The 24355-nt window shown below is 34.5% G+C and overlaps 1 long non-coding RNA gene across 2 annotated transcripts in view; it reads right to left on the reverse strand.

Annotated features, from left to right (window-relative positions):
• The window catches only part of LOC149795791 (uncharacterized), a 242575-nt gene extending 229691 nt beyond the window's left edge, over positions 1-12884 (reverse strand). For both annotated transcript variants that reach the window (XR_016422412.1, XR_016422411.1), the window contains exon 1: positions 12654-12884. This is a non-coding gene — a long non-coding RNA (uncharacterized LOC149795791). The remainder of the gene's footprint in view (positions 1-12653) is intronic.
• Between the last annotated feature and the right edge of the window lie 11471 nt (positions 12885-24355).

The following is a 24355-nucleotide window of genomic DNA, read 5'->3' on the forward strand; positions in this document are numbered from 1 at the left end:
GAAGAAAATAACTATCGGAATGTCCAGGACCAAAAATAAACTTATAAAGAACATTTGCAATTGTAAAGTAAACTATTAGCTCGAGTTAACGTCAATAATGTCGAGTAGATTTACAAAAATAAGTGAATAGGAAACATGAGTATCTATAATAAAACTGTTCATATGTAGTGTAGAACAATAAACAACACTGTTCGTGATGACATTAATGCTATTACTGCTCCCCTCAGCTTGCGTTAGTGATACAGGTCGAATAGAGATAATCTATGATATAATGCATAGGTGTATATGTAATTCAAAAATACTTTAAAATTATTTTATAAATGGAGATAGTTGTATAATTCTGATTTTCTTAGCGCTGCTATCATTAGTTTTTACGAAGAACAAGTAGCAAACAAAAAGTTTTATTGTTATCACCGAGTCTCTCTCTGGGTCCTCGTCCCGTTGGGGCGCTCCATAACTCCACTTAACAGACCAAGCACTAGACAATACCATAAACCTGACGCTGATCATCTGTGTTGCAAAACATCATTATGTGTTCACTGAAGATATTTCCCTGACGGCGCACAGTACATGAAAGACAAGCGTCACCAGCACATGTACTGACGACGCCTCTGTGCCTTCTACCGAAAGGACCAGCACGAGAATCATACAAAAGACTATACACACGGTTGCATCGTTGTTATTTGCATTTTGTAAACATCAGCATACCACCAACCCATGTAAAGCTACTGTCAAGCTTTCTCACATACCCAAGTTAGCCAACCTTGAGGTATGTTCTCGCATGGAAAGAGGTGAGATGTAAATGATCTGTAAATTTAATTGTCATAGACCACTCGGTTACCCATGGTCATTTGTATGGATGAAATATACCGTGTTTTTATTTGCATGTTATAATTTTCAGATGTTAGTAACTAGTTTCATAAGACGACATGATGATATAAAGAACATGATGAAAGTATAACCCATAATGATAGCGGCATGATACGTATTTAATTTATTCCAGCTCAGCCGTTGTTTTCTTGTTTTGTTTTTTTTTTGTTTTTTTTTATTGTTTTTTTTTTGTTGATAGTTTTCTTTTTCAAAAACAATATACAAATAATGATTTTCTCATTAAGTGATAAGTGAACCTTAATTAAAGTTAGTTAAATATTTTCAGTCTTTGCCAGGAAAGTGTATTTATTTTTCAATTTTTACTAATATATTTAATTTGAAATAAGCATTCATAAAGTAGCCTTTTATTTTTGGAATATGTTGAGATCCCTCCCATTTTGCGTGTGGTGATGGTGGTATATATTGTTCAGCGCCGAGGTATGTTTGCTCTTATCGAAGACAAACCACCTAATGGAAAGGCATTCCTTTATTCAGGTTGTCTAGTGACCTCCAGTTTCTGGTTTTTGAAGTTATTGTTATAACTTGATATACCGATACACACATATCGATATATGAAATGGAAAATCGATACACAAGTTTACTTACGGCATGTAAGTTATGTTAATCTTCAGCAGTCGTCAACAATTATTAGTCGTCTACTATTTTAAACTGAGACAGCTGTTGCAGACATATGCATTCATCGTTTGGCAGTCAAAACGAAAACGACTTGACAACACTCAGTCTCCTGCTTTAAACCAATTAACAAAACGTGATGTGCTTCGTAATAATGCCCTTCCCAGGCAAAAGACAAATTCATGCTAATTATTTTATCCCAACAGCTTTTCGTCATAAACGAGAAATTCCAAATGTGTTCCACGAGTATGATCAAGTACTTTACTCATCATCTTTTCACGACTTTTACGCGAAGTTTCTCTGTTCATTTGTGTCTTGTCTTATTTGATGGAATTTAGGTGCTTAACTATTGGTGTCACACGGTGGAATATGTTACAATGAATGCTCAGTTTGGTTATTGTTTGTTCCATCTAGGGCAAACAGTGACCACCATTTAGAACTTAATGTAGCATAATCGCTGCGTGACAAGCAAGCATTATTGGTAAAACAACGGAGAAACATCACGCAAAGTGATCAATAACTTTTCTGTAAAATAATTAAGCAGATATGCTTCAAGGGTAAGCAGATGACGCAACATTTGTGCAAATTCACGTGCTTGAAGAGCAGAACAACGCAAGACTTCCTGTATATTAGTTGAATGTTGTGCATATGAAAATGTACTTGGCCCAGTTTACAATTTGTATTTACCGCTCAACCGTGGAGTGTTTAACGCGACATTGGTAGCGCCTGTAGGCGTATCGTAGCACTTGTCGCGATGTCTGTTTTTTTTTATTTTTTATCCACAGCCATTTACACATCTAGGTTATTAATCTTAACATGATGGGTTGTTAAACTAAGTGACACTGACACATTGTGCCTTGGAATAAGCATTATGTCACCGGGAATAAGGTAGTTTTACAAATGCATGTTTAAAATACTCCTTGAAAATCTCAAACGGCCAATTCCCAGCGTAGTTAAACTTCAGATAATATTTATGTTTACAGTAATTTGTAATGATATGAACTATATCTGACTATTATGGCAGGGAAAGTGTTAATGGAAATACCAGTGGGTGATTTTGAGCCCAAAAGTGGTGATAAATACGTGTCCGATGTACATGATGGATGGACAAAAATGAAAGTTGTGCCGGTTTTTCAGAAAGTGTAGAAAATCAGAATACTAAGCCAAATTAAATACAGACAATTCAAAAGTACAAGGCAGTTTTCATTTCTATTCCCAAAACTATATATACCTATTGAGGTTTCGACAAACTGAAGAAAAGGAAAGAATGAACTGAATTAAGAGGTAAAGATATCGATTTCATCAAAATACATCTGTCTGGTGGCTAAAGTGAGTACTGAATTTGATCAATGTATCAGCCTTAATGGTTTAAATTATTTGAATACAAATTACTGTCAAATAACAGGTAGTCTGCTTGGTGGCATTTGTGTTACCTTATCAGGGATGAGAATGACATAAAATGGAATATGTAAATTTGAAATACAATTAGTACATCAAATAAAATGGCACCACCTATCACTGACAGAATATCCAAAGATTTGGAATTACCATCATGTTCATATGTGTATCGATAACGTACTGTTTCGCAGCCTGTCTATCGATAATCGTATCGCTACGGGGCACAGTTGTAGCACTTCAGCCATATTGATATTTTGAAAAGTAATAATTTCAGTGCTTAATAATCATGGAATTGCTATTTATTTATACAACTATCTCAAAAGCAAACGTCACTCAAAAATGAAATCCCGCCATGCCCGCCAACTTCTTTTTCCGCAGTAATTAAATATAAGATCGTTTAATTATTTTATTCGATGACTTTATTAATTAGAACCAACAAAATAGCATTGCAGCACTTATCGAGAATATCCTTATTTGATAAAGCTACTCAGACGTAGCAGCGATACGATTTTTAAAATGGCGTCCGGGAAGGGGGCTGTTTTGTATTTAGCCTGATTCCAGCCCTTACTGAATCGTACTCCACCTCAGGTCACTTCCTGCCACATTTACTGTATAGCTGAAGACTTTTCAGCCTCTTTTAAACTGTAGAAAGTCAAGCCAAAACCTGTTCCATATGGGAAAACTTTTCATATTGTATCAGTGTGGAATACATTGATCACTCGCCTGATAATATATTAGGCTGTCGGTGCACTGAAAATGTAATTATTCAGCATTGCTTTCGCCGTGCACGACACTTTAGTTTCTCCAGATTAAAAAAAGCTTGCTCATATCGAACAATGTTTGGTTTGGAATTGTAAGATTTAATGGGATTAAATAGTCCTCAGCTAGTCAGCAACTGTGCCAGATAGATAGTTTAGAAGACCGAAGGTGGGGTACGTTTTATAAAGAACAGGATCCAGACTATTGAAACTGTAACAATTCCTATGTTAGAAAGATTACTAAGTCTATATGAATTTTAAGTTAGCATTAGTGTTTAGTTATTCCTATATATCACATTAAATCGTAAAGTTAACGAAATTTGCATTCGTAATTTTCTCTTTCTTTAATTTGATCAAAACACTTGCTATGTCAATGAGTACCTAATTAAAGTTATAGCTCCATCATATTTCGAACATAGAAGTCTAAATAAATTTTTTTGTCGTGAATTATTAGTTGTATTTTTTCTTCACTGCCCGTCAAAAGAAAGTGATAAAGTTATGACCTAAACCTTTTAAATTATGTAACGACGAAAGCGGTTAACAGCTGCCTTGCATACACACAACCCGAGTTCAATCCCAACAATGATCAAATATTTTTCTTCATTGTTTTATGTGTTGTTTAAACGTGAATTGGGAAAAGAACTTATGTTACTGCTTAATATTCTTTGCGAATATGCACAAAATACAGCAGAACATACCTTGTATACGGCTGATATGATCACATGAAGATTCCTTAAGACATCTACCATTAATCATATATGTCTAGCCAATACATTTGAGCATAAAACACGAAAATTTGTTTGTTCTGCGTGAATAACGGATATGATGCATCTCATGGGTGAAATCCTTGGAGTACAGCCAAAATATCATTGCCAGTCCTTCCTGTATGTAATCAGTAAAGTTTCGAGTCAATGTCATTAAATGTAGATTAAAGTATCTAATTCGTTATTTGCGTGTGAAACGAATTAAGAACTTTGAAACTATTGGGTTTTCATCAAAGTAATGAAAAATATTATTTATTCACGTGCATCAAGCAAACATCTTAGCTTTATTTACTATATGCCGTGAATTACTGGATTTTGTGAAAAAGAAACCTTGGTAATTGACTCCGTGGAAATACGATAAGTAACTTTTCGCAGCCCGTCAATAGATATTGAACATATCATGACCAGAAAATGTAAATCGTATAACAAGTCACATCGGTGGTCTAGACGTAGATATATATATCACTCATAAGGAGGACCTGGGTTGAAATCCAAGAATGGATTGAGTCATTTTTTAATTATTTTTTTTTTATTATTATATGTCCTGTTGTACCTCCAATGGCGAGTGAGAATTATCTTACTGCTTATATAGTCCATACAAATGCACATAGAACAGCAGAACATAGATGGTAGACGGCTGTCATTATCGCACAAGATACAGCAAGAAATATGCTACCTATGATACATATTGCAGCAAAAAAAATTGAATATTAAATAAAATGAAAATATGCTTGCTTTGAGTGAATAACCGATATCTTTCACTAAAGTAATTTCATCCACCGTATCAAATATATCTGCTACTCACTCATTTCAAGCAAATTTCCTATTGTGGAAACTTCAAAATGCGGGATGAGAGAGAGGAAACATAATTTCACCTATTCATAGTCAAAACAAAATATTATGACGTCGACCCTACAAAAGGAGTTAAGAAGAATTATTATGGTTCGGAAACAAATAGTGCAGCTTCTGTCTACATGTCTACCCGCGACACGTTAAAAACGATATAGTGTTTCTTCTAATATCATACTCGATTATGATGGTTTAAATTCATGTAGAAGTTATGATATTATTTTGCACAAATTCTTTTCTTAATTTTTTTTACAAATATCTGAGTGAAGCCTAGAGATACTTTAGTCTGATTCGATTTTGTCAGAAAAATTGCTTTATACCGTTGATTTAAATATTACCTGGCATAGTTTGAGTTCAAATATTGCATGCGAATATAACCTCCACATGAAGTGCTTCAAATAGGATCATATTAACGTCACCAATTCAGAGAAAAGCATAACGAGTAACAGACGTGCTTCGAATACCTCTTGGAGCGGTGTTATGAAGGTCAATAATCTTCACGCCACCCTTATGTTAACCATAAAACATACTAATAAACGAGAAGCATCAAACTCAAACTACCATAAGTCATGAAAATGAGTTATCGCTTGCAAATATCAAAAGATGGGGTTCGGTGCAAATCCGTATTTGCTTGGGTGATCGACCTCTAACTACTCATTGTGTTTCTTGGATTTATCTTAATTATATAGTTTAACGTTTAAGATAATCACCTTTATTAAAAGGTATCCGATGATAGCTGCATTTCACAGATCAATATACTTTCAGATATCGACAGATACCAATAATGGGAATTATTAATAATACAAAACTTTGGCATTACAAATTTATTGGAGAGTACATTCCGCTGTTACATGTTTGATTTAATTACCAGTCAATATATTCAATACTTGATTTTTATATTTCAATATCAATAATGTTTCACATTTTATAAATAATTTCAAGAAACCTTATTTTAAGAATCAATTTAAAAAATACACACTGGCCAAGCATTAGCTTCAAACCACTGAAGATAAACGTATGTTAGTAATGATCTCCCCATTGGCTATTAGGGCCCTCGCTTGGCATGATGGGAATACATGTGTAGCAAATATCGAGACATGTTTTGACGAGCGAAGATGTAGGAATCAGAAATATGAAAATTGTGTCTGCAAATATATATATATGTCACACCCTGGTGTGTGATTGTGTGTGTGTGTGTGTGTGTGTGTGATTTTTTTCGTTTCTTGTATATATAACATTTTAATTCGTACAGTTCATATATCCTTGTCAAAGTGTATTATGTGACAATTTGACTTCAGAACGATTGATTCAATGCATTTCATACACGTTTTATGTTATATTTCACACTGTATCTATCATATACAAAGCTCGTTGATCTTAATCCCTTGTTGAAAGCAGAGACATCTGATTTTTGCTACATATATATCTTTGCGAAAGACAACAAATTAACGACCAAGACATTTTCCTGAGTCCATAAATTCATAGATTTCAAAACAAAATGGTAATACTTCCATAAGACTTGTAATTTGTTGCAACCACTGAACATTACAGCTCCCATTACAGTCCTATTAGTAGTACTTGTTGTTTTTGTTAGTGTTGCTGCTGATACTACTGTAAATCTGAACTAAGTAGGTTTACACTGGATCAAGTGTTACAAGTTTATTTCATCCCTGTCATCAACACTCCAACACAAACATATTCCGTCAGTTCTACGTTTCGAATTATTTTGATGGTTGGTAATGGATAATATGTATTTTCTTTTTAACTGCGGTATAACAATTCAAAGTTCACTTAGAAATAATTATCAATCTCTCTCTCTCTCTCAATAACGGGTACACACATGGACATACATACATACATATATACATACATACATACATACATACATACATACATACATACATGCATAAGAGACGAACAGACATATAGAGTGGGACATTGATGCAACAAAGCATTTGCTAGGATTTGATTTTAAGTTTATTTTTTATAATTTTGTATTATTATATTTTTTATTTTCGCTTTTATATGAAAATTTAGCATATTGCTTTCAGTGCATACCTGAATGGCAATGATGCAACTTTCATCCATGCCCCTGGGTCAGATCTGTTACAAAACATTGCACGAGTCTTATATTTTAATACGCTATGCATAATGGGGTACCTACGACGATACGTAAGTAATTTTTAAACCAATTTCCCTTTGATATTTGATGGAACAGAAACATGTTCTTATAACACATATGTTCCAAACTTCCAATGTGTTCCATTTATATGGCTTATAGATTATTTGCATATTGTTATATTCCCACCCTCTTCTAGCCATACTGAAAACACACATACGACACTGGTCAATGCAGAATGGAAATACAAATAAGCGTGTGATAATCATGCATTCCCTTACAAAAATCAGTAGGAGGGCTGTGTGTTTTGAGTTGAACGACTTCTCTATATAAGCAATATTTAATTTTAATTTTATCTTTGATACATTACAGAAAATACAAACATACCTTGAAAATAATGGATAAATAATAATTTTAATTTTAACAGTCATGCTGCTGGAGATATCGATACTTAGACATGATATTTATTATGGTGTAAAAAGTATACCTTGCAAGAAACTAATATCAAAACTAAACGTCTGGTGCTATGAAAATGTTGTAATGGTCGCTGTCTCAATTTCATATTCAGAGATAATGGATAGATTTATTCAGGGAAGCGACCCAAGAAACTATGTGTACATATCGATATTTTAACATTATGGAAATTGCATGCATCTAACGCAACGTCATGTCCGCAAAAACTTATTTGATTTTTTCCAGAAGTTGATGCTCAATCAATAATTAAATAGTGTATATTTATTGTATATTTATATTACCCGTTCGATAAGAAAAGATTCATGAACTGTATTAAGCAAACTTTGTTTGATATAAAAAAATGTATCGACAATGTTAGTTACATGTGTTCAGGTTATACCTAAACGAAGAGACATTTAGAACGTAATTTAGGTTTGCATGAATTAAACACACACTTCGAAATTCACAAAATGGCAACGATACCTTAATGCACTAAGTTAAAACTGACACGCTTATTTCTAGATAAAATTCATTAATGATGCAATACTATATATATATATATATATATATATATATGTAAAGTGGTCAATAATTATTACATCCACAAAGAGAAAACAAAAACAAATGTATACATGGATATGGTCATACAAAGTACTAAGTTTCACAGAGATCGTTTAAACTGAATGACAAAATGTGGAAGCGATGCATTGACCGGATTGTTGTTGTAGTTGTTGTTGTAGGGTTTAACGCCATTTTTCAGCACAAGATAGGTTATACATGGCGGCCAGTATAAATGATGGAGGAAGAAACCGGGAAAACCCCTGAAAGAACCACCGACCCACGAGAACCTACTGGCAAGCTTTCTCACATACCCACATTGACCGAACCCGAGACTCGAACCCACGCACACAAAGGTGAGATGGCAGTGATCCGTAACGGTGGGCTCTTTACGAGTGTCTTGTACACTTCATTAAGCTACAATATAGAAATGGGAAAAAAATAAAGACAGCGATACCAAAGCAGTTTGTCGATATGCATATGATGATATCATGGTTATACTGATTAGAGAGTTCCATGACTATTCATCAAAAACTGCTGGCCTATTTGCACTCACAAAATATTACACTCGGTACAATACGATGCAAGGCAAAATGGGCAATAACTTTAAAACTTCTAAAACAATTTTGACTAGCGTGAATTCTTCATGAATATATTTACATGTCATGACCGTAATGTTGTCAATCCATACAAAAACTGCACAGATCATGAGAGCTGGGATATTTGCCAATATGGAAATAGTGAGCTGATGGCCATACTATGTGTTAGGTCTTATGGCATTCCATCAATAAAGGATGCGTCAACTAGATTGTATCATACACTGTTAGAAAAAAGAGAGTAATGCCTCTAAGAAAACGTCCCATACCAATGTCACTTCTCGACATGCGCATATGCGTATTTACCAATTGCGTTGCGTTGCAATCGATTACAAAAAATGCGAGACTAGCTGCGCCAGCGAGCTCCCGATATTGAAATATGAACATACAGACATAAACTAGGATTAGGAATATACTAAAAATCCAGAAATTTAAAAATCCATATAAGCATTACTTTTTACTGTTCAGTAAAAATGTCAAATCGTCCAAGTTGTGTGTATTTTTAACGACATGGTTAATATCTATGTTTTTAATTTAATTAGGAATTTTGGCATTCTTTCGAACGGATGTTTTTGTTAAATAGCATGGCGATGTTTATGCAAATCCACGTGATAATTTAAATAAATTTTAATTTGTCTGAAAGATTACTCCTCTCTATTGAATTCGGTTTTATCCGTCACAACTGTGGTACAATAAAATTCAATGCTAATGTATTTTACATAGAGTACCTACCACGTGATAAACTTCAATCTGGATCATACTGACTTCGCCCATTTGTAGCAAAAGCATTACGATTAGTGAACATGTTTCAAGTATCGTTCGATTTAGTGTTCATAATTCATGCAACTATCCAAAGAAGTTGAGGTCATGTCGTCTCTCTTTGGGTGATCAACTTCTAATTATTTTCATTTTAATTCTTTTTTTTTCTTCTATTTTCGCTGCTCTAGATTAATCATCCGTATACTTGCATTTCTCAAACGCATCAACGAATGCTATGTAATAGGCGGCAGAAGTTTATATAAATACAAATACTATTATTTTACAGGTTAAAGAATGTTTCAATTTGTACTCTACGGAGATTTGAACCAAGATCCGCAGGTAAATGTCACACATCGCCTAGCCTGTACGCAATAGTTATGTTTAGTGCATATTTGTAATTCTATGTAATTAATTATATATATTTTCCTCTCTGTCGTAGGAATCGTGAATGACTGTGTTCTTAGATGATAATTAATTACTCGGTTGACATGCGAGGGCGGTTCTTACGCACACGTGCATATACCACCGACTTCGTGGCATCGTTTTTGGTAATGTGTAATGTGGTCGAGATGCGTATGCTAATATATATAGAGAGAGAGATTCGTTTTCATTTGCTTGTTTCCAATCGCCGTCATAAACAAACCGAGTCGAAAGACAAAAGCAATTATTATTATTATTATTATTATTATTATTATTTGCCATTCACATTCAATACCAAACGTATTAATTCGGTTATACTGGCGAACCGATGCAAACACCATTTTATTGCAAATTCAGTAACTTGCTTTTCTTCTAAACACTCATGATCTAACCGATATTGTTCGATATAAACACATCCTTTATTAACGTTTAAATGAATTAAAAAGCATGCAAGCACCGGCATTTTGTGGATCTGCATGCTCTCAAAATATTTTTTTTACTAAAATCTAACTTTTATTATCAAATAATCCGGATATCCAAACATTTTATCTGCAGCAATTTATTAAACTGGTCCTCATTCTTCCAAATAATTGGCACACTGAGTCATTCAGGTCTGTGGATTAAACTACCTGCAGGACTGGTTTCAAATTCACTAGATCGACGCAATATTCTGAATTTATAATACGTTGAAAAAAATTAATTCACTTCATTTACACGTAGGCGTGTTCACTTCCGTTGTAGCCACCTTTGCATGTCCACCTTTCCGTCTGTACGAATTTGTCAGGACATTTTCGTTTCCTTTTTTATTGAGGGATGGGATTATAACAAAATCAAATTAAAATGTCATTTAGATTTTACTTGTTTCTATTTCTTAACATCACAGCGAGCATGTGTGGATGTGCGTGTGTCTGTGTATATGTGTGTGTGTACTTGCATATGTGATTACATCAAGAGCAATTTCTTTTAAAATTCATTCCTATATGATGTAAAAAGAAAGGGCGTATTATCGTTAATATAACAGGGGTCATACGTTCAAAATATTAACGGACACAGAATCAAGAGCATGTATGTGTGGGAGAGAAAAGTAGTATAGAAGAGGTCATATGTTTCCAAAGCAGATTAAAAGGCTGAGGTTGATTTAAATAATACAAGAAATGGATGCCATTCTAGATTGTATTTCCAATTTTATACATCAGATTTTTAGATACACATTGGCGAGAGAGAGGGAGATAGAGAGAAAGAGAGATATGTCTATTTTCTTCACAAATAATCAAATAATTACTTTCTGTTTTCCGATAAGAAAAAAAAAAACAAAACACGATTTTAAAGGAAATCGATATAAAATCTTTAAGAAAACAAGTAGACAAGCTACCTACAGGTTGATTTTATATTTTTAATATATAATGTTTAAAGAATTTCAGCATATTTACATGTATTGTTTACCTTTGCATTTTACTTAACACTATTTGTCCAGGGGTGTACTGATGTGCCGTTAAAACATACATACATACATGCATACATACATACATACATACATACATGCATACAACATTAATTGCATACATACACATACAAACACATACATCCATCCACACATACATACCTACATTGCTCAGTTGTTATCGTACTTTGCCACAATTCACACTTCTGCTTCCAAAGCGTTTGTTATTTGCATGCTCTCAAATTATTTTTGTTACTGAAATTTAACTTCCATTATCAAACAAAAAATCCCGACCAGCCTAACCCATATATATGTTATCTTCAGCAATTTATTTAAACTAGTCCTCATCTTTCCATATAGTTGCCACACGGAGTCATTCAGGTCCGTGGATTTAAATACCTGCAGGACTGGTTTCAAAATCACTAGACCGATGCAATGTTCTGAATTTAAAATATGTGGAAAAAAGTTAATACTCTTCATATAGACTTAGGCGTGTTCACTTCCGTTGTAGCTAAATATTCATGTCAAGTTTCCGTCCGTACGAATTTGTCAGGACATTTTCGTTTCCTTTTCAACTGGGGGATGGGATTATAACACAAATCAAATTGAAAAGTCAGTCGGATTTTACTTGTTTCTTTATATAAATATCAGGCGAATGAGTGTGTGTGTGTGTGTTTGTGTTTGTGCATGTGTGTGTTTGTGTGTGTACTTGCATGACTGATTACATCAGAGCATTTTTTAAAATTCCGCCCTACATCATAATAAAAAGAAAGGGCGTGTGCTGATCTGGCGTTAAAGGATACATACATACATACATACATACATACATACATACTTACAAAATTACCTACCTACATACATATACGACTTATATATAATCTAGATGCAGGTAAAGTCAAATTGCTCACATCATATTGTATTACACTTGTCAAGATGTTAATTTATATAACAACACGAAGCAGTTTTTTTAAGTATTTGTATTGCCTTATTTACCGACACGATTATTTGCGTACAAAGGCGATGACAAAATCTTACCTTGTTTTGTATTCCAAAGTCTTCGCAATGATTATTATTCTGCATGAAAAACGCATTTGGGGGTATGCACGTCCCCAGTCCTATGATTAGAAGGAATTTGTTGTAGAAACTAATAGTCACTCTATTCGCAGTTAACCACAGCACCATTGATGGTAACGTGTCCCTCTATAATCCATGTCAATTAGATAATAATAACTCTTCGGAGGAAACTTCTCCCTCTTCTCGTCTGACATATATATATATATATATATATATATATATATGGAGAGAGAGAGAGAGAGAGAGAGAGAGAATCGACACTGGCATAATTAGCTATTTCTAATCTGTCTCCCTTGTCAACAGGTACATAAGGATCGCACAAGTAGTCGCGCTTTCAACAGTGAGGCATATTTGATGTCCTTCAGAACTAATTCATTCATTACTTACATAAAAATACTATACTGCCACAGATAGATGGACGAATTATATGTGAATTATATAGATTATTTTTTAACTTTGCTTGTCCTGTTTTTTTTTTAATAGTTTTATTTTCGTATCCTTAAAATACAATTAAAACAGTTTTAAAAGAAACTGCTTTGCCATTTTGGAGCTGGTAACGTTACTAATCCGATATTACTTTGCATTGATTACCTTTACTAATGGACAAACAAGATACATCGCGTGTAAGAATGAGAGATTGAGAACTGGGTTAGAGTGAGGATGACGCTCGAGGAAGAAAAGTAAAATATAAAAAAATCACAGGAAAAAGTAACGGGAAAATGCACAAATTATAAAACAGCTTAATAAAACAAAATATGTATATCGGGAAATTTTGGAGTTGTTATTCTTGATCATCATGTAATTAATTAGTTCAAACTATTGTTATAGGCATATTCAAAACAAACACATTTGTGAATTATTATTGCGCTTCTTAGAATTCCTTTCTGAGTAATGTAAAAGAAAGTGCAAGGAAGATATTGATTCATTGTATTTTTGTTTCATTTATTGTAAGTTTAACTTGTTCTAAATCTACACAACTTTGCCTTTTCTATAAAATTATCGTGTAATCACCATAGTATAACTGGTTTTGTGTTTTAAATCATTGCTGTTTACATTTAATTTATCTGAAAATGAAATAATACAAATATATTACTATATCAATACTGATGTAATAATAAAATTATATGACTTAACTCCTGACCTATTTTACATGTCCTCAGCCAGACTAAGTTAATGTGACTTTAGTATATGTGTATGACTTTCTTCCTGTGACATTTTTCTTGCTAGGGGACGTCCATTAATTATGTCAACAATTTTTAGGCAATTTTTTACTCCCCTCCTCCTCTTGCCAACAACTGTCAAACTTTCAGTGACCCCCCTAATAAAATTTTACCGCCCCAAACTAACAATATATTATACGGCTGGCTTTTATGCTAATAATAGAATAATGGAAATTAAAAGGTCTACAAATGAATTTTAATACATTTTTTTTTACTTGTTTAACAGATTTCAAATTGACTATAACACTTTGAATTCATAAAAAAATCGAGAGTTTATATTCTAGCTTCTATCATCTTCCAATGTGGAAGCCAAATGTTCCTCAATTATTATAATGGGCATAGTGGCTCACTCATTAATTTCTTGTGGAAATGACACATTGAATTAAAACAAAATATGATGATGCAAGACTATGACTTCCTTGGCAAGAGCTCAACCGGTTTAGGATTAAACTGGTGGGATGTTGACGGGCGAGCGAGTGTGTGTCATACCAACGCACCGACTAATTTCCTATTCTTTGATTTATTAAATTTATTGTAAAAAATAACATTGTTGACGTCGATTTATCTTGAACTCCCCCTCCCCCATGTCAACAATTGTCAAATTTCTTCAAACCTCCTCCCCACATTTTGTTGACATAATGAATGGACGACCCCTTATTTTACTCCTGTAATACTTTTTACACACATACAACTGATTCCCTTATTCACGACTTTTAAAGTGCGACTCTTTTCCTGTTGGATGAGGATGGTAGTGACAATAGCGGTGCTGCGCCCTTTCAGTTTCCCCACCCCGAACTCCATGAACACGCTTATGTAATGAGTCTTTGCCGTACAAATCGTAAAATAATGAGTTTTAAAGCAATGAAAATTTTAAATATCCTCTTCCGGTCAGTAACAAAATGACCCAATTAATGTTGTCTAGTGATACTGGTGACACACAAATATTAAGACTTTCTTAAGGTGCGTTAACAGTTTTAAATTAATGTATGCTTATAGTACACACGTTCTACCTCTCGTTAGTAACAAACATGTGCTGTCTTATGCTTGATTGATTTTTTATTACATTTGCAATTATTAGCATCCTTCAGCATGTAGTATTTCACCGAACATAACTGGTATAAAGGACTTGTATGACATATTAACAGAGGCCTGTTAAACATATAAATAATAGTGTGTTTTATTATACATACATACATACATACATGCGTGCATTCATACATACATACACTGTGTATATACTTGAATATAAAATGAATAATCATGACAGACAAATTGAAAAGCTTTAAGTAAAAGGTAAATATTGTCTGACTGGATTTGATAATTCACCCTCAATTCACGTAAATCAGTTGTACATTGATAACAATGAAAATCCCCTACCTCCAGCGTGGCCGAAACGAATGTATGTGTCACATAGTCTGTTTTGGTGATTTGCGTAGACTACCTGTATTACAACCAGAGTAATAAAAGTCGTTTCATTTGATCTATGTAATAACCGGTACACATATATTCTTTATCAGCCGTTTCATCTAGTCTCAGGCGGACACGAATAATAATAATAATAATAATAATGTCAGTAGTAGTAGTAGTAGTAGTAGTAGTATTATCATCAATCATGTTATTATCGTTATTATTATTATTATTATTATTATTATTATCACTGGGGTAGTAGCATTGTAATGATTAAATAATGTACAAATTGTTGATGGTGTCAGTGATAAAAAGACACAAATTTGTATCAGCATTATTATTTTTTTTAGTAGTAGTAGTACTACTAGTAGTATTAGTAGTAGTAGCATCAACAACGATAATAGTCGATGATTACAAATTTGTATTAACCCTCTCACCACCACCCCGACAATGCAAGCAGTTTCTCGAATTAGTATGTCTAAAGTTAGGTATGTCAAAAATAGTATACCATCCGATAATAAATGCAACACAACCTCTAAATGATAACGTGACAATCTAATGAAGCTCTAAACTATCATTATAATTTTTATTTTCAACTGTTGTGAAGTTTACATCTTCGCTCAGTTAAATACTACCTTCACTGCAGAGAGTAAAGTGATTCCTAAAGATAAACTAATCTCACATACTCACGCTTGTACATTAATTATAGACCACTGCTATAAAGGAGATACGTTACTCAGTCTTTTACAAAAGGAAGAAAACTAGTTTTAACTAATAGGAATATAACAAATGCAAAATGCAGTTGTGATCACGCATTTGTTATGTAACGAGATTGTTTCCTTCCATGAAAATCGGCGGAAGATCACTAAATAAATATTATTCAAAGGAGACGAGTTGTATGCTGATAAAAAAAAGAAACCATTATTGTAACTGAAGCTTTATACCTCTTTAACAAACTGTCCATCTGTTCAACATAATGATTGGCTGGACTTCGATTTTATCGAAGAGTTGTGACAATGACATGCCAGCACAGGAATAGCGCTATACGTTTCTCTGTTTTTCAAACGGACAGAAGAAAATTAACAAAATATATAAATATAACTACGCGTATATGCAGTTGTGATCAAGAATGTACAGGCACAAACTTCAATAAATAAAAAAATGTTATTTGACGAGCAATTTTCCATGCATTCAAACAACAACAAAAATCCGTTTGAAGAGAACAAAAAAAAAAAAAAAAAAAATTCATGGGAAATAACTTGCATACTGTTCTATAAGACAATATTATAGTGCTTGGAGTTGACAATCTCTATAGCAAATTAGACGCGTACTTCAGCACTGCTTGGTTAGACTTGTATAGTTAGAAGACATTATAGTGCCAGAAGATGTCTACCTCAATAAACGCAATATCGGGTATTACACTTTCTGATTCGCTGTATATTTTGATAAATAAACGAGGAATTATATGCCATCAAAGACATGTCGTAAATAAACTTTTCGGTCTCTTATGAAAAAGAGAAGAAAAAGTTAACAAAGTTTTGCAAATGCAATTGTAGTCAAGAAAGTTTTGAGACAAACGCGCGTAAACACTATACATATTAACTTTTGGGATATTTTCTTGCGTCAAACAAAGCTTTCTGTGCTTAGTTGGACATCCGTTCTGTTGATTAACTTTTGTTGTTGTTGCTGTTGTTGTTTTTGCTGTTGCTTCTGACAAGCTTTATCACAGACCCATCTTGGCGAAACCCGATACAAGAACCCATGCAGACAGTGGTGTGTAGTGATCAGTAAAGGCGAGCGCTTTGAACCACAACTGTGACAAAGTTAAAGCATCAACAACATAACATATATACAGTCCAACATCTTACAAAAAAAAGAAAACAAAAACAAAAAGAGAAATAAATACAACTATTTATAAATGCAGTGGTGGTCCACTTTGTGTTGAAACAAACTTCATCTTATATTAGAAAAGTAAGTTGACGTGATATTTCCCGTGCATCAAGTGAATCGTTTGAAGATAACAAGAGCATACAATTCATGGGAGGTAACTTGATGCTCTTCACATGAGAAAATATAATACTGCCTGGAGTTGTCTACCATTAAAATAAACTTTATGGAATGTTAAAACTGCTGCTTGGGAGGACTTTCAATGTGTGTGTGTGTGTGTGTGCGTGTGCGTGTGTGTATGTGTGTGTGATTTAAATTTGTAACGTAGCTTTAACAATTTTCCAGTCATATTGCTAAGATGTCTGCAGTGTGGCAGTTTAAAGTGATGTCTAGCACTGGGACATCATGCCACAGACATGTAGGACGATGTCCCACCCAGTCACATTATCCTGACACCAGGCCAACCAGTCCTAACAATAACATCTTAATGCTGAGCGTCTAGCGAGGCAGCTGCTAGCACCATTTTTGTATGAGCCTGGGTTCGAACCCACGACCTCGCGCATCCGGGACGGACGCTCTAACCACACGGCCACCGGAGCGGTCTTCAATTTCTTGAATAGCCGTTATAAATGATAAGCCATCGAAGGCATATTTCAATACGCGTATCGGTCTTTTATAGCAAGCGACAACAAACATGACAAATAAATATGAATATTTGTAAAATAAATTCTGATCAAGTAAGTATTGATACAGACGTCAGTAAAAACTAGAAATATTATATAACAAGATATTTTACTTACATCAAATTAATAGTCGGAAGATCACCAAAGAACATAATTCAAGGAAAGTAAAGCATGAAAATGCCACAGACACACACACACACACATATATATATATATATATATATATATATATATATATATATATATATATATATATATATATATATATAGATAGATAGATAGATAGATAGATAGATAGATAGACAGATAGATAGATAGAATATATATATAGTATGTACGCTGTATCAATGCTATACCACTAGATGTATACATTTTTCATTAAAAGGAAACGAGGCTTACCCGAGTTTCCTTTTAATGAAAAATGTATACAACGAGTGGTATATCATTGATACAGCGTACATACTATACATATATTTTATTTATACCACATTAAAGTTTTCATTTTATATGGGAGATAAAACTGACGGCCACAAACAGCGCACTTTAGGGGAGTGAACTCTTCATAACCCCTCGCATGAATGTACGCCCAAAAAAGAAATTCTTTAGTTATTCATAATTTCCTGTACACTTCATTCACATTAATTTATTTATGTTTCCTATCGCAATATTAATGAAATGAAAACACAAGGCTGATAGTTAACATTCAAAATATTTTTAATAATGGGTATGCAAACATTGAATTTGCAGCGTTCGTTGTCATGAACAGTAACAGGGCGGCGATTTGCATCTATAGCAACCGTACGATTCGAGCCAGAAACATCAAAATAATGAAGCAACAATTTAACCTTAACCACATTTCATTGATATCGTGTATGTCCATATTTCGCTATTCCTACTGACTGTCAGTGTCACTTTCAATAATTCTCCTACGTTTCCGCAGTGTGGGCCCTGTTTGAGAATTCGCCTGTTGAAAGAAGTTGACCCAGTTAGGGATCTCGTTCATGTTTTCCGTTAGGTTCATAACAAACATATTTTGTACGGTGATATTTGATCCGTAGAATGGGTTACTGATGATCATATTCTGCTGAATATTACACGTTTGGGAACTTGATATACTGCAGTCTGCTGCTGTGCAGTTGGAAATTTCTTTTTTGTGGGGGTGGGGGTTGACATCATCATTACTTGGGTGGTCGGTGTTGCTCAGGTAATTGGAGTACGTCTGTTGTAATTTTTCACTAATGTTTGAGTAGCTGTTTATAGACTGCACGTTTTTGTGGCCAGAAATTTGCATGATATCAGTTGGGGGAATGTTTTTGTCTCTTAACTTCTGAATTAAGTACTTGCGGCTACTTGTGTTTGTTAATTTTTTTCTTTCTTTAATATTTGCCTTCTCTTTCATTTTTTTTCATGATGCATCCAAGTTTGTTAATTCCAACGACTTGTTTCCTAAACCATTTTGGGTTTCTCGCTGAGATTGGCATAGTGTTCGGCGCAATATAGAAAGGATCTTCACGTTGACAAAAGTCTGCTGGTCTTAGCTCAGCATATCGTTTGTAGATAGCAAGTGGATCTCTCTCTTTGTTGTTTTTGTTTTCATACATCTTAGGATTAATATCCCTGATGTCCTTGACATTGTCTCCTGTTCAATGTTTTTGTCTGCCTTTCATTGAGTTCAAGATACGCTAGGCCATTCACGTCTTTCTTTAGTGTGACATCCCCCCATTTCAAATTGTAATATTCAGTCACTCCCCTCAAACCAAAATGCACAGAGTTGTTAAACCACAATGTGTTAACAATGGCTTCATGTGTTTCCATCCCCATTAGTTTTTTACTATACAAGGCATTTATTTCTTCATCTGTGATCGGTTGACTCCGATTGGGTTTATTTCCTTTTCCTTTAGATTTTAAATCTTTTCGCTTAGCCCGAAGAGCTTCCCTTGTTAATGCAAAATTTGTGTCTGTTCCTTTCGTGATTGTAATTGCATATTTCTTGATTTTAAGGAAGCGATCAATGGAGCTGATGATGCTTCTTAAGCTGTTCGGTTCAAACTCAGATCCATCTTTTCTCCTAACACTGAGTATAAAACAAGCCAGGTGCTGATCCAATTCAGATGGTTGTATCTCGTCTAAATTTCTGAATTCATTTTTTGACTGCAAGAATTCTGTCACTAGCCTTACATCAAAAGTGTCTTTTTTAAAGTGTTTGCATTCTGCTTACTTTCTATAAATTTCAGTATATCATCAGGCTCGTGGTGTACAAATCTGTCTTCCCTAACACAATGATCATTTTCATTTACAAATGTCTCAGCCATGTCTCTATCAAACTCTCCAATTAATTCACAGTTTAGTAGATTAAATGTTGCTTCATCATCGTGCTCCTTATCTGATGTTATTGTTTTCTTTTTTCCATAGATTTGCAGTGTTTGATTTTTGCCAGAGAGAGAGAGAGACTGGAAACAGCAGTGTTGACAGAGAGGACAGCAGACGAAACAGGGTGGAGCTCAATAATATTTATTTCCTGGATTGAGTACTGTTGTTTTTTTTTTTGTATAAAAATGTTAGTTTCTATAAAAAATATTTTACAAGAAAATCATTATCTTGTTAATTTTTCCGTTTTAAATGTAATATTACAAGAAATTCACATCCATGTTTAGAGAGTATAATAGCTGTAAAAACATCTTAGTTATGCGTATTCATACGCCATGGGCAAATCACAATTTGATATACTATTGGTATATCAAGTTGCTTTATACCAACACTTCAAAGGCCATGTTATTTTTAATGGATGTGGTATCAATATATATATATATATATATATATATATATATATATATATATATATATTCTGAAGTTTCTATCGTCTAATCTTGCAAAAGTATATTTCCCCTTTATAATAAATGCCAAATATATCGTACGTTACACTAATTCAGGCTAATTTTCGCGGTACTGTGTCCAGCCATTTCGTTAGCCGTATGCATTGATCATGTATAATTCATTCAAATAAATTTCAGTTACCGTACGTGAAATTAACATAGAGGTCTGTTAAGATTCTCGAAATTGTGCGTGTTACAACTACATGCAACTTCGACTTACCCCTGTCACCCTCTCAGAAATACATAATGTGTGTAGAGTGCAGCCATTACAGTGCCTGGAGTTGTCGATCTATATACACGTGCTGCTTGGGTTGACTTTCATTTTATTGAATAAAATTCACAATAATACGTCATCGAATGCTTAGCTCAGATACGATATTCAGTCTCTCACAAAAGGATTGGAAAAATATCAAAACTTAAAATATAGCTATTTGGAAAATGGAATAGTGATGCAAACTGTTTCAAGACACGTGTCAGCAAACTGTAGAAATGAGATAGAACGAGACATTTCCCATCCATCAAAACGTAGCCAGATCTCAAAAGAATCACAGTTCAAGGGAGATAATTTGCATACTGCTCAAGAAGAATACATTATAGCGAATGTAGTTTTCTATAAAGTGAGAAAATGTCGCGCCTTAAGCACCCAAATCTACGTATTCGACGCGCTATTGCAGGAAGGGTTAATCAGAAAAATCTAGTAATCACGTCATTATGTATTCGAGACAACACGAATGAGCGTTTGCATGGGTCAAGTACGCCAATCCGAAAATTCGTTAGTAGCTCACAATTCGTGTCGTCAATAATGCACAATCTCGAGGTTCAACTATATTATTTCGAGACGACAAATTGGGAATAGATTTCGTTCATAAATTGTCTCTCTATAGAGAGTATTCAGAACACATATGCGAATTTTACGTTATTACCCTTTTCAAAAAACGCGATCATTAGAGAATTCATGCAATAATAAATTCTTCACTAATTGGCTTTCATGAGGTATATTATCTGAGCCTCGACAACGACCATTCTTGTTGTAAGGGATCGTTTAATTCAAACATCTATTTTAATGTGTTACCCCCACGTCGCTTATATCAGCTTCGAGGACGCGTATTTGAGTTCTGAGAATATGAATTCGTTTCAAGGTATGACCCTGAAGAGCTACCAAGCAGATTCCGCGAGATGAGAGTTTCAATTTTGCGAAGTGCAAAGCTTCACGGCCCTTAATTTAGAGCTTGATTACGTGAGTTATATGCATCATGTGATTGAATAGGACACTGTGGTTGGCTTTCGACTAGCCGAACCTCGAGATCGTGAACTTTTAACATAATACGGTCACTTTGGAGTTCTATCGTCTCTGCCCCAATTAGAAAGTTTGACATCCATATAGAATGTTATAGATATAGACAGGGGGCACTAGAACACTTTATCATTTGAGCAGCAAGCAAGTTGCCGTCTCATATCTGATTTTGGTCCGGCAGGTCAACAACTGATCTAACCCGGCGCATACAAGATAAATAATGTGAACGCAGATGAAAAATGGCTTAAATCGAACGTAATGTTTAAACTGGAAAAATAAATGAAATAATAAACCAGAGAAATTAGGTACAACTCATGTTCCAACAAGAAGCACAGACACATTTCTTAAGAAGCACATTACATTTAAAAAAGAATAAAATAACATTTTCTTTGGTTAAAGTATTTTGTTTAAAAAGAGCGCTTTCTCAGATAAGTGGCGTTATAACAGGTGGTGACCTATAGACACCTGCATGGCGTGAATATGGGTTAAAACAGCTTTAATCAATCGACCAGCATTACAGAAATAATCTTCCAATAAAATCTACACACACGTGTTCTTGTCGAAGCAAATGGGTCCTTATTCAGTTGACATTAGTATCATTTGGAAATGAAACACTTCCTACAACCTTTTGCCGTGTCTGTTTTAGAAACTATATATGCGTCCCGGAAGTAGTGTATTCCTATTGTAGCACACGAACATTTCAACGTTTGAGTATGGTGTAAACCTGTTATAATCATCCACCCTGACTGCATGGGTTTTCCAACATGTCCCATCCCTCCCAAAATGTAGCGGTAATAATAGAGATTAGTCGTACTGAAAAGGAAGATTATCCATGGACGTAAACTTACACTGGCTGGGTTCCCAATATCCCCGGAGGACAGACATGTAAGTGTAGAAAAAATTGCAATCATCCATCCAACAGCACATACGTTCTGTCCTCTACTCTGTCTGAAAGAGAAGTTGACACTGACTGTTTAATAAACAATAGGTTTCCAATGCAAGTGGTACAAATAAGGACTGTAAATAGGTATAATCCAATCTTACCCTGAATGGAAAGTTTGAGGGCCGACTTTAATATGTACTGCCGTAAGACATGGTCTTCCCGGCTGCCAATTTTCATCGTTATTGACCTAAAGGAGCTCCTTATATACCAAGTATATTTGGAGCCGCTTCAAGTTTTTACCCAGGTGTCTGTACTTCTCCCTCATCAAGTTTCCGATGCATATTATCAAGTCTGATGTTGACTGCCGGAGAAACAAGAGTTTTCACTCGAAAATGTCGTAGAGCAAGTAACAACGTACGTACCCTTAGAGGATCCGGATATTGTCTACTCCCTTCCATTTGGCTTCGCTCATTGTAGTTATATTGCAGTGATGCCCTCTGCCCCCTGCTTTTATGACGGGACATTTCTCATTGAGCTTTCCTTATGATGTGTACGTGCATTGTACAGTACCTTATGGACTTCCGTAGAACCCATTTGAACACGTTTGAACTCCCCCTATAACCGCAAACTATGCTTAACTGGATGTTTGAAAATAATTGCTTGAGAGACAATAATTGCTAGAGAAAAAGAGCTCATGTGGCAAGTGGCGTATAGCAGATGATAGCCCTCGGACCTCTGCAGTGCTCGGATATTGTGTGGATTCGTTTCAAGATTCCTTTCAAGATGCTTACCAGGAAGTTTTGTAATTGACTGCTGGAGATATATGTGTTTTCTGCCAGAAGTGGTGCAGCAGGAGGTTGCCGGCATATGACGCTACTACCCGGCTTACGTTGTAGGTTATCTTTTAAGAAAACATTGTTCAGATTGTTATTTATATTCGTTTATCTTATACACTTTGTAAAAGGATATGGACGATATCGATAACAAAAATCCAGATAAAAACAATGCTAGCTTGACAAAGATTTTTAATAATTTAATCAAAACGTAAAATTGTTCAATTTCCGAGATTTCGTCACCGAGGGAGAATTGTTCCGGTAGTAAAAACTGTCGAGGGGATGAATAAGTAGCATGGATCAATCAATCAGAGCAGAAGAACATTTAACAATGAACAGTGAAGACTGGTCCTCGTTCAACGGTAAAGCTGTTGAGCGGGGACATAGAAGCTGAGTCATGCAAGTGAGACCCACGGCAATAAGCGCTTTAGCAAATCCATAAAGAGCATTAGAAATAATAAAACAAAACCATTATAAACTCTGTTTATCAATGTACACTTGGATCTACTCAACATATTACTTAGCTTTATCAACTCGGCCTGTTATATTAATGGGTACACCATCAGGATTTTAATTACAAAAC

Source organism: Sinohyriopsis cumingii, chromosome 7 (genome assembly GCF_028554795.1).
Source record: "Sinohyriopsis cumingii isolate HCF-2022 chromosome 7, ASM2855479v2, whole genome shotgun sequence".
Taxonomy (NCBI): domain Eukaryota; kingdom Metazoa; phylum Mollusca; class Bivalvia; order Unionida; family Unionidae; genus Sinohyriopsis; species Sinohyriopsis cumingii.